The following is an 11,408-nucleotide window of genomic DNA, read 5'->3' as shown; positions in this document are numbered from 1 at the left end:
ATTGTGTAAACTGTCAATAATATGTCATTTAGTGCACGGTCCTCTGTCTCAAAAAAGTATATAACTGTGCTTCGACCTCTAATGGGTGGAGCAGTTCTCAGAGCTTTCTGAGAGGCTGTACCTGGGTTATAATTCTCAGTTTGGCTCAAATAAAATTTTCCATTTCTTTCTTAGATCGACTGATTAATTTTTTCATTGACAGATGGTATATAAGCCCCAAATTCTAATTGCTTCTTTGAACCACACTTCTTTGTGAACTCCCATAGAAACGTGATTAAAATCCATCTTTTCTCTTGCTAATCTGTCTTTTGTCAGTTTAATTTGCAGACCCCCAAAATTTGAGCCTAAGATAACCTAAATAAAGATTATTCATAAACTAAAAAACAAAACACAAAATCAGTGTAAGAAAGTGTACATGAAACTCTTCTGAGTATTTGAGTGCTTTTTTTCCCTTTCTATCAAACATGAAATTTTTTCGAAAGCATTGTCTGTGGTGCCCCTGCTTTAGGAGTGCCTGAACATATCTGTATATTGGGTAATCCAAGCCTGGCCATTGTTAGTCCTGATTTTATAGACCAGGAAGTAAATGCTAGGAGTTGAGGGCACGTAGTCAGTCGGTAAGGAGTGGGGTCAGGATGAAATTGAACCTGTTGAAGGAGTCGAAGCCTTCTACTCCACATCATCAGTGAACCCTTTAGGCTGTCCCCAGTTTTTCTTTATGGTCAAAGGCACTGAGGTAAACATCTTTGGGCAAGAAGCTTCAGGCACAAGTAGCTCCGAATACTTCCATAGAATAAGCTCTTAGAGGTGGAATTTTGAACTCAAAGCCTGTGAACACTTTTAGCATCTATGTTATTAATGTTTCTGCTAATATTTTCTCATTTCTGAGGAACCAGAAAATCCAGCACTTGAACTTGCTTTTCCTTGTGGTTGCTGCTTCTACTCTCCAGAAAGGAAGTTTTGTTCAGGAAAAAATAATACAAAACTTGGAAATAAAGCAGAGAGATATTTGTGTGACCTTTAATATCATATGAGAATATGCCCTAATAGGCCCAGCTGAGGGTCAGCAGATTCTCTGAAGAAATATAACTGCATTTGACGAACAATGGATTGTTATTGTTATTTTAACAATTTCACAGTTTGGGGAGGTCCTATTGCCTCCCAAGAACTCCCTAAAGTAGAGAGCAGCCCCTAGATGAAGAACCCACAGAAAATATAATTTTGAGATCCTTTGTTCCTCCCCAGCATTCCTGTGTCAGAGTTGCTTTAACCAACCAGCGAATTTTTGCCGGGATATGGCATATTTGACTCATTTTCATAGCTCTTATGCATCCAAGTCTGATGATCATACCTATCTGTCTGTTGTGGTTAAGATGTCTGTCTTTCAAAAATTAGAAACAGAAAATGTGGTTTTCAAAGTCATGTGTATCTGCCCATTGGAAACTTGTAGGACCTAGTTATTGGCTTTCAGAGGAGAATTTGAAAGGTCTGGGCCCCAGAAGTGCTGACCAGAGAAAAGGCCTGGTAGACGAGGTTGGAGGTTGAATGCCTACCTTCCAGCTTAGAGGCTGGAAGTGTTGCAGGAAGGGGGACCCCTTCCAGGGCCCCAAAATGGGCTCTTGTCTAACACTCAGAAATGAATTGTCCAAGGAGACACACGTACTGACAAAGCAAAAGACTTTATTGGGAAGGGGTACCGGGCAGAGAGCAGCAGGGTAAGGGAACCCAGGAGAACTGCTCTGCCACGTGGCTCACAGTCTCAGATTTTATGGTAATGGGGTAAGTTTCTGGGTTGTCTCTGGCCATCTGACTCAGGGTTCTTCCTGGTGGCGCGTTCATCTCTCAGCCAAGATGGATTCCTGAGGGTTTCTGCGAGGTTGGCAGGACATATGGTCTTCTCCCTCCTCCTTTTGGCCTCTCCCGAATGCTTCCAGGTTAGTTTTACAAGACATACTATGGGCTGGCGTGTCCTCCCTCCTTTCGGCCCCTCCGGAATTCTCCTGGTTAGTTTTCTGTGGCAGCATCGTGGTCTTTATCAGGACCTCCTGTGTGACACAAAGCAGGCAAGTGGTTATCATCGTGCCTGGCCAAGGCAGGCGGTTTCAGTCAATGGTTCCCTAAGAGAAGCCTGGGTAAGGGTCTGTGGTACCATGGCTTGTGCTGGAAAGCCTGTGGAAGCTTCCAAAGGTGAAGTAGAGACCTGGGCTTGCAGGCTTCTGTCAACATTTCTTTGTTTAAGGAATTTTGTGGGATGGAACCATGAAAGATCCCCAGAGTGGATGGGGAGAAGGTAGTACCCTACAGCTTTCTTTTTGTCCAGCTCTGCACTTTCAGGATTATTTACCTGCAGCTTATTTTTGTTTGTTTTTTCCTGAATGCATGTGTGTCAGTGTCGGTATTTGTGTTTGACCCATGGCTGAAGTTGTAGTACTGACACTTGTGGTTCTCGTTTGTGCATCTGTAAATGAGAAAAACCTTTGCCCCTCCCCAAAGAGGAAAAGGAATTGACCATTTATGACCATCTGTTTGTAATTGTAGCCCTGTATATCTGTAGTTGGCTTCATTAGGGGCAGCTGGGATAACAGATGATAGGAATCTGTCATTTGTACTCATTATAAGGATCTTAAGAGAAGGAAAAGAAATGCAAATAGGTATCAAGCTAACAATTAGCAGTCTGTTCTAAAAATGCACTGAGGATTTGTTTCAATCAAGTACGGTAAAGACGGGCAAACATGGCAATGATTGTCATGGGTAGAAGTTTATACTCACAGAAGCTAGAGGCAGGGCATGACATGCAGGGCCATGTGGGGAAGGCCCAGGCTCCATTAGGAGACAGAAGGGAGGAAGCATGACCCAGAGCCTTCACTGGGGTTTTCATGGGAAGGAATAGGCGAAACAGGGTAGGTATGTTGATTAGGCTTAGTATTAGATAAACAACTTTGGTGGGCTCTGGACTGTAGAGGTGGACCCTAGTTGTCTGGTATCTAACCCTGAGGTGACTTAGTGCCAGGGGAATATCGACTAGGTGTGTGACAATTGAATAAAAGAGATGGTTGGGGGTGTGGGCTCTGTATTGGTTGATCTGTATATCAAAGGTGCGAATGCAGGAGGGGGTGTTTGCTCTCTAGGAATTAGCTAGTCCTGGGAGGGGCAGTCTGTCTAGGATCAAGGCCTCAAGTGCCAAAGCATTTTGAATATTAATACAGAAAATTAGAAAATACAGTCAATACACAGTCATTTGAAAAGTACTAAGGAAAACGTCTATGAAGTATTTTAAATATTTGATACATGAATGCAGAATTATATCTGGATCCACATTCACCAATACTCTTAATAGAGGTGAATCCTTGAACAGATAAGACTGATACGATAATTCTGGTTTAAAAACAGCTGTATGCTTCATCCTGATTTTATCACAATGTGGAGTGTAATGTAAATGTACATCTCATTTTAGGTAAGATTTGGGGTTATGTTTTTGTTTCCTTTGGAAAGCCGAATTAATTTGGACTTTCTAATGTTTTGATACTGGTTATATGGATTAGACAAATTATCATCCCTGGTCAAAAGCATCTGTCTCAGCTTCTCTGGTTCCACTGTCAGTCAGGGTTCAGAGGTCATCGGAAGGCAGAAACCATCCCATTTATTTCAACGGAGTTCAGAATAAATCATTGTTGACTAGTTGTAAAAAGGTAACTGACAAGGCAAAAAGAAAATACCAACTAATCACAGATGTAAGAACTGTGGGGTGCTCCTGCCACCCCTGGGCTGAGGGGACAGAGCAAAGAGGTTGGGATTACTAAAACGTAGAGCATGGATGAGGGGTTCTATGGAGCTGGAACTTAGCCTCTGAGGAGGGGCTGCAGTCCGAACCCTGCCAGTGCCTCTGAGGGGAGTGCAATGAAGGTGACTTTGCTGCTCCCTGGAAGGAACCGCCACTGCCAGGTGAAGATGCATTGCTGCGGGGGACGCTGTCAGGAACAGGTAGCAAACAGGAAGGAGCAAATCACATGTCCCTGCTCCAGCCTTGCAGCTGCCTGCAATTACCCGCTACTAGTAGAGGCCATCAGGAGCAGCTGGCGAAGAAGGAAAGTGCTTGTATACAGCCCAGCCAGCATCACAGATGGAGTATAAAGGCTGGGTTGGGAGCTGAGAGGTAATAGCTTAATAAATGGCATACCCAGCTTTTTCTAGTTTCTTAATAATCACCTAGTAAATGAAGCAGAGGTGTAGTTTCTCTATACTTCTCTTATTAGCAGTTATCTTCCCTTTCAAGGGTTCAGACTTTTGGTTTGCTGGCATAATATTCACTTCATTTCTGTGTGTGTGCAAAGTAGTTTTCCTGTCTATATTATAGAAGCTGGGGGCTTTTTGGTCATCTTTTACTGCGCTATTTCATAGCCTCCCTATCCAGGCCATAAAGTCTTTCAAAGGAAGTGATACGTGCTCTCCCCAACAGTGCCTTGTGCAGGGACAGGACCACAGAAGGGCTGAATACTTACAGACCGAATGAATGATGTGGCTTCTTAAAAGAACCCCTTCCCGGTCATCATCTTTGCTCTCCTTCTCACGCACAACTCTGCTTCCTCTCCACATGTAGCCAATCAAGGATGGTCATCTACTTCATCTCTAGGCTAGGGCAGGGCAATGATTTGCTTTCAAAACATTTGCTTTCAAAACTGGGTTCAAAACATCTGCTATCAATAAGCTGGGAAACGGGAGGTTGCCAAGGGCTTTCTCTGCAGGACCCAGGGCTGGGAGGGAATTCTCACAAGCTCACTGGGGTAGGCTTGCAATAATAGCTACACTGGCTGAACATCAAGAAAAATGCCCAGTGGGGGAATTTCATAATGTGGGACTTCCTGTGATCAATGCAGAGCTATGTAGCTGATTTCATGCTTACAGAGCACAATATATGTGTTGAACACTGCACTGAAGCAACAGAGTATACCACTTCCTGGGGGAGTTCTATGGCAAGGAGAGAGGGGACAGGAAATAGCATTTATAATCATTTTGAACTCAACGTGGATCAGGCTTCTGTCAAAACTGTTCACTGCAAACAACCCAAGTGTCCATCAGCTGATGAATGGATAACACAGTGTAGTATATCCACGTAATGGAAATCTTGCTCAGCAACAAAAAGAAACGAAGTACTAATCCCTCCTACAACATGGATGGACATTGAAAACATGTTATATGAAAGGAGCCAGTCAGAAAACACCACATATTGTATGATTCCATTTATATGAAATGTCCAGAATAGAAAAATCTGTAGAGACAGAAGGTAGATTAACAGTTGCCAGGGGCTGAGGGGAGGGAGGGAGGGAGGGAGGGATGGAAGTGACTTCTAGCAGGTATGGGTTTTTGGTTTTGTTTTCTTTACATAAAAGAATTTTTTATTGTTATCATTGCAGTTGGGAAAGTATGCAAGTGTGTCGTTGTCATTTCACAACTACCCGAGTAATAGAAGGCCAGAATAATTTAAATACATGACAAATTAAAAATATGTACCTTTAGCTGTAATAGTACTTTTAATACCTTCTCCCATTGGAGCTGCTGATTAATTGTAAATGGGACTGATTTCTTTCCTCTTCTCTCTCTTAGCCTGCGCAGTCTCTGACAGACACGTTCACAGCAGTTTATTGTTAGCAATATGGTCCAAAGTAGACAGCAGTAGAAAGAACTGAGGAGTCTTGGATGAACCTCCAACAATATAATCAGCCCTGAACACTGGAGAATTGGCTGAAACATAAAAATATATCACTGCAATGAATGTCCAATGGTTTCAAATAAAATAAAAAATGGATTTGATTTTCAGTCCAAGAGCCCCAAGTTTAAAACACTATTAAAATGTATTTTAACATTAGCAACCATGCCATCTCTGAAATATACGTTATAGCTCAACAAAAATCCCAGAAAATGCAGTGCCTAAGGAGAGATCAGATGCATGAAGTTGGAAATGAAATTCATTGGACGTAGGCTACGAAATAGTATACTTGTTTTCATGGTGCTAATACAACTTTCAGTGACACCGTGCATATTTAACTGAACGTAATTTTGTATTAAACAACAAATAATTTATGGTGACTGGTCAGCTTTTACATACATTGGTATAAATTAATTCACATCCAAAAAAGCATGGAAACACAACATAATTGTGAATGCTTTCTTCCAACAGTTGGATATCGCATCAGTAATGCCGTTTGATGTTTTCTACCTCTTCTTTGGGTTTAGTCCAATATTTAGGACAAATGGAATGTTAAAGTTAAGATAACTATATTTGTCTTCTTTTTTAATTGAAGTATAGTTGATTACAATATTATATAAGTTACAGGTGTACAATATAGTGATACACAATTTTTAAAGGTTATACTTCATTTATAGTTATTATAAAATATTGGCTATATTCCCTGTGTTGTACAATATATCCTAGCTTATTTTATACCTAATAGTTTGAGCTACTGAGCTTTTTGGGGGGTGATGAAAATGTTCTGGAATTAGATAGTGGTGATGGTTGTACAACCTTGTACTAAAAACCACTGAATTGTATACTTTAAATGGTGAGTTTTAGAGTATGTAAATTATATCTCAATTTTTTCAAAAAGGAAAAAGAAATACTGTAAAAAAAAAAAAATCAAAACCATTCACTAGTAACATGAGTTTCCTGCTGCAGTTTTCTAAATGTTCGAATGCTACCATGGTTTTCAACATTCAATAACACGGCAATGGCAACTGATTTAAGAAGTTGCCGGCAAATGTTGGTTTTACAGCGTTCCTCCCCTAGAAGTTTACAGCCAGAGTTTATTTCAGACGCAGATTGGAAGGTCTGGCCAGATGACTTCAGAAGCTGTGACAGCATGTGCCTTGTGCCCTAGCAATTGTAGCATTTCTTCCCAGTAGAGGTGATTGTCTATTTAGATGTAAGTTATTGAAAGAGAGGGACCATATTTTCTCCAACTCTTGCGCCCCAGCCCCCCTTAGCTATCTATTTCCATACGCAGAACATGGAGACAAACTTTTTCCTCTTTTCCTTAATTGTAGGAGAAAAAAATGCAGCTCCATAAAATCCAATACTGAGTTTGATCCATTTAATTAAATAGGTGGAAGCAAATAGTGTCATCCTCTCCCTTCAAAAGAGTAGGGCATAGGAATTCATACCAAAAATAGTTAAGGAAATGCACATTCCAGTTACTAGGAACTTTTTCCTTGTATACTCTTTGATTGAGCTGAAGTACAGAGCCCTTGAACATTCTCCTCATCCTTCTACTTTGTGCCGCTTTTCTCTATGTGAGATCCTCTTATCTCAGGACTCTTTCATTTGCAAGAGAAAGAACAAGTTCAACTCAGACTTCCAGAAGCTTCAGTTAGAAAGGAGCCAAGGAGACAGAGTACGATGTGCCAAGCAGGGGTCATGTGCCCGTCACTGGGACCACGGAGGCCTGGGCATCCCACCAGAATGAGCATAATTTGGCAGAGTTCCAAACAGTCCTCTGTACTCTGTCCCCTTTCGCTTTGGTGTATAATATTATTAACTGTATTAGTTATCTAATGTTGTGTAACAGATTACCCCCAAACTTACTGATTTAACACAGTAAACACTAATAATAATAAAACAGTAAACACTTATTATCTCACATTTTCTGTTGGCCAGGAATTTGGGAGTAGCGTAGCTGGGTAGTTCTGGCTCTGGGTCTCTCATAAGGTTGCAGGATCAAGATGTCAGTCAGCGCTGCAGTCATCTGAAGCCATGATGGGGGCTGGAGGATCCATTTCCCCGTTGGCTCTCTCACATGGGTCGCAAGTTCATGCTGACTGTTAGCAGAAAGCCTCAATTCATTACCCCATGGACTTCTCCATAGGGCAGCTTGAGTGTCCTCACAACACAGCAGCTGGCTTCTGCCAGAGCAAGCGATCCCAGAGGACAGAGGACAGAGAACTGTTTGGAACTCTGCCAAATTATTCTAGTAGTTATTCTAGGTGAAGGCTGCAATGTCTTTTATGACCTAGCTTCTGAAGTTACATTCCATCATGTCCACAATGCCCTGTTGATCACACAGGTCAGCCCATGGTGGGAAGGGACTATACAAGGGTGTGTGAATGTCAGGGGCGGAACCACTGTATGGCTACCTTGGAGGCCGACTGCTACATAAGCCATAAGATAAAGGGCCATTTCAATGGAATTAGCTGGGAATTTCCCTCTATGTCTCTCAACACAAACCCTAAATCCTGGCTGTGACACCTCAAAAGAGCAGATTGCACCTGTTGGCAGAAGAGCCAGAGGAATGAGCAGGGATTAGACAGAGGGAGGAAAAACCACTGAGGATAGTGTAGGAAGGGTTTAGACTCACCCATCAGAAAAAAGGAAAGAACTAGACTGGAATATATAAAGGGGCTGGAAGAGATCCCATTTTGCCAAATTACAGGAGAATGGAGAGGGGTTCCCTTTTTAAAGCCAGAAAGTTGTAGGAACATTCAAAGCTGCCTTCCAATGAGTCCCAGTCTGCTGGGGTGCTCTGGGTTGAGAATGTAGACACCAACTTCTGAGGTGAGGTCAAAAAGGTCAGCACGGTTCCCCCAAACTGCTCCTCGGCAAGCTCCCTTGGTTTGGAATCCCGCCCTAGAGGTGTCACATGCATAGTTTCTCAAGTGCCCCTGAGACTGGGCCCTATTTAGTCTGGGGTCCCAGGCGGCCTCATTAGAATAAAGCAACTGGAGGGATCTGGGCAGCTCACTCTGCAGCTGTTTTCCTTGCCAGCTGTTTTGGTTGGTGGGTTTGGTCGTGAGGTTTCGTGGGTGGGATGTTGCACTAGACAAAACCAAGTCTAAAGATCTGGCTCACATGTAGGGTGGAGGCTGGACCTCCCTCTCCCACAAAGTTGTGGTTTGAGGAGGAGATATCTTTCCATTTCTTTGAATCATCTTCAGTTTCCTTTACTAACGTTTTGTAGTTCTCAGGATAAATGTCTTTCACCTTCTTGGTGAGGTTTATTCTTAAGTATTTTCCTTTTTTTAAATGTGATTTTAAAAGGGACTTTTGTTTACATTCCCTTTCTGATATTTCATTGTTAGTGTAAAGAAATGCAACTGAGTTCTGTATGTTAATCTTGTCCTGCTCCCTTGCTGAATTCATCTATCAGTTCTAGTAGTTTTGGTGTGGAGTCTTTAGGGTTTTCTATATATAGTATCATGTCATCTGCATATAATGACAATTTTACCTCTTCTGTACCAATTTGAATATCATTTATTTCTTTTTCTTGTCTGATTGCTGTGGCTATGTCTTCCAATACTATGTTGAATATAAGTGGTGAGAGTGGGCATCCTTATCTTGTTCCAGACTTTAGCGGGAAGGCTTTCAGCTTTTCACTATTGAGTATTATATTGGTTGTGGGTTTGTCATAAATAGCTTTCATTATGTTGAGATATGTTCCCTCTATATCCACTTTTGTAAGGGTTTTTATCATGATGGATGTTGAATTTTATCAAATACTTTTTCTGCATCTATTGAGATGATCATGTGGTTTTTGTCTTTTATTGACGTGGTGTGTGGCTTTGAGAGACTGGAGTTGTCACGGGGAGGCATGTGTGTGCTTGTGTGTGTGTGTTTATGTTGGGCCCCTAAAACTCTAGTTGTTGTTTACAGGCTTGATATTGTAGAGAAATTACTGCCAAATGAACTATACCATGGTTGAACATTTGTGTTTATATTTAGTGTAAATATAGCTGATCCAAATGACTTGTGTTTTGAGTAGGGATGCAAAGTTCAGGAAGAAAATAAAGGGAAAATTGAAAAACCCTCTCCTTCCCCAAATTCTTGAACTGTTATGGTCCTATGATTCTAAGTCATGTTATGTGCTTTATCCCCCCACGTGTGCCTCCTTTGTCCCCAGAACCAAGGTGGAGATGTCTGTGCCACAGGCAGCCTCTCCAGGCAGATTTGGGGTGAATGTCTTTATGCTGTGCTTTAGGATGACTGTGTCTGGTCCTGAATCGGAAAACTGAAGAGCCCTGGACTGATCCTAAGAAAGTCCTGGGTTTGCATCCTGATTCTGTCTCCAGCCAGCCTTGCAAACTTAGCTTCTCTGAGCCTCAGTTTCATCATCTAAATCAGAGGTGATAAGACTGGTCAGGCTTGTGGGAAGACTGAATGGGATAATGAAGGTGAAAGTGGGATAGGTGTGTATGGTATTTTTCTTTTTTTTGTCAGACACAGGTGAATAAGTCATGTCAAGCCACCACAGGTGTGGCTGCCTGCTGTCTGCCGCTGAGCCTTGCCCATCTGATTAGGATGGGTGCTTGTCAGCGTGCTCCACCTGCCATAATAATGGCTCCAAATCCCAGGGCAACTGACAGGGCTAGGGCCAGGTTCTGTGGGGCTTAAACCTTATACAATCTGGGGATACGCTCCGTAAGGAAAAAAATGTGAACATATGGCCTGGGCCTCTCCAAGATTTTGAAAGGGGCCCTTGCAAGTGGAGGAGGCTGAAGCTTCTTTAGTTTCAAGATAATTCTGCCTCTTGCTTCTGGACCTGATGTGTGTCTGAGATCTGAGCATCACTGGAAGCAGGCCAAGTTTCGAACAACATTTGCCCCACTGCCTTTTCTGGATTGGGAATTTCAGGAGTCTTCCCAGATGTCGAAGCTAAATCCCACTGTGATATACTCTAGGCAGTCCCTGGCTGGTCCTCAGCTCACTCAGGGTTGGCTCTTCCTCTGATCATGATCTCTCCCCCTGAGATCCTTGCGAGGTCAAAGCCAAAGCCCTCATTTTGCGGGTAGAGAAAATGTGGCCCAGAGCTGGGCAGTGACTCACCTGAGGTCACACAGCCTGTTAATGGCAGAGCTTAGAGAGGAAACTGGAGCCCCTGTGTCCCATGTAGATTCTCTTTCCACCATGTCCCCTTGAATCTAAGTCTTCCTGAAGTTATCCTGACTGTCACCCAATCATCCATCAAGAATCTGCTGCCATTGACCCTGTTTAGCAGTTATTTATGCTTCTAACTGGGGAGTGCCCTGTTTGCTCACCATTGAGCGGAACGGGCTGCCTTTGACTTGGCTAGCATGGACTCTTGTGGCCTCTTCCTAGCTCTCCCCTGGGGTCTGGCAGCACCAACAAGAGGCCAGGCCTAAACAGCTCCCTCACCCCAGACGTGGCCATAGGCGTCGCCCCCTGCACACCACCAGGATGTCCCTGGGCCCTGGTGCCTGTCCCCTGCTGTTGGCTCTGTCCCAGTTCCTGTTCGTGCTCTCTGTCTTCTCCCTGGAAGCTGACCCTGCAGGCTGACTTTACCTCAGAATCTGACCTTTGCTTGCCTCTGGCTCACGTATCTCCAGCAAATACCAGCCCCAGGTACCTTCACACCTGTCCCTGGGCCCCAGTCAGAGCGCTGTTTCAGCCAAGACAGAAATCCAAA

General features: G+C 43.0%; 1 long non-coding RNA gene across 1 annotated transcript; it reads right to left on the bottom strand.

Moving 5' to 3' along the window:
* Positions 1-1,691: 1,691 nt before the first annotated feature.
* Positions 1,692-7,871, bottom strand: LOC114487398 (uncharacterized). Its single transcript, XR_003682451.2, has 4 exons — positions 7,633-7,871; positions 5,509-5,739; positions 4,500-4,631; positions 1,692-2,045 (listed from the first exon to the last, which is right to left on the bottom strand). It is a non-coding gene; the product is annotated as an uncharacterized lncRNA (long non-coding RNA).
* Between the last annotated feature and the right edge of the window lie 3,537 nt (positions 7,872-11,408).

This window comes from Physeter macrocephalus, chromosome 12 (genome assembly GCF_002837175.3).
Source record: "Physeter macrocephalus isolate SW-GA chromosome 12, ASM283717v5, whole genome shotgun sequence".
In the NCBI taxonomy this organism is placed as follows: domain Eukaryota; kingdom Metazoa; phylum Chordata; class Mammalia; order Artiodactyla; family Physeteridae; genus Physeter; species Physeter macrocephalus.
This window is presented reverse-complemented; position numbering and strand designations above follow the sequence as displayed.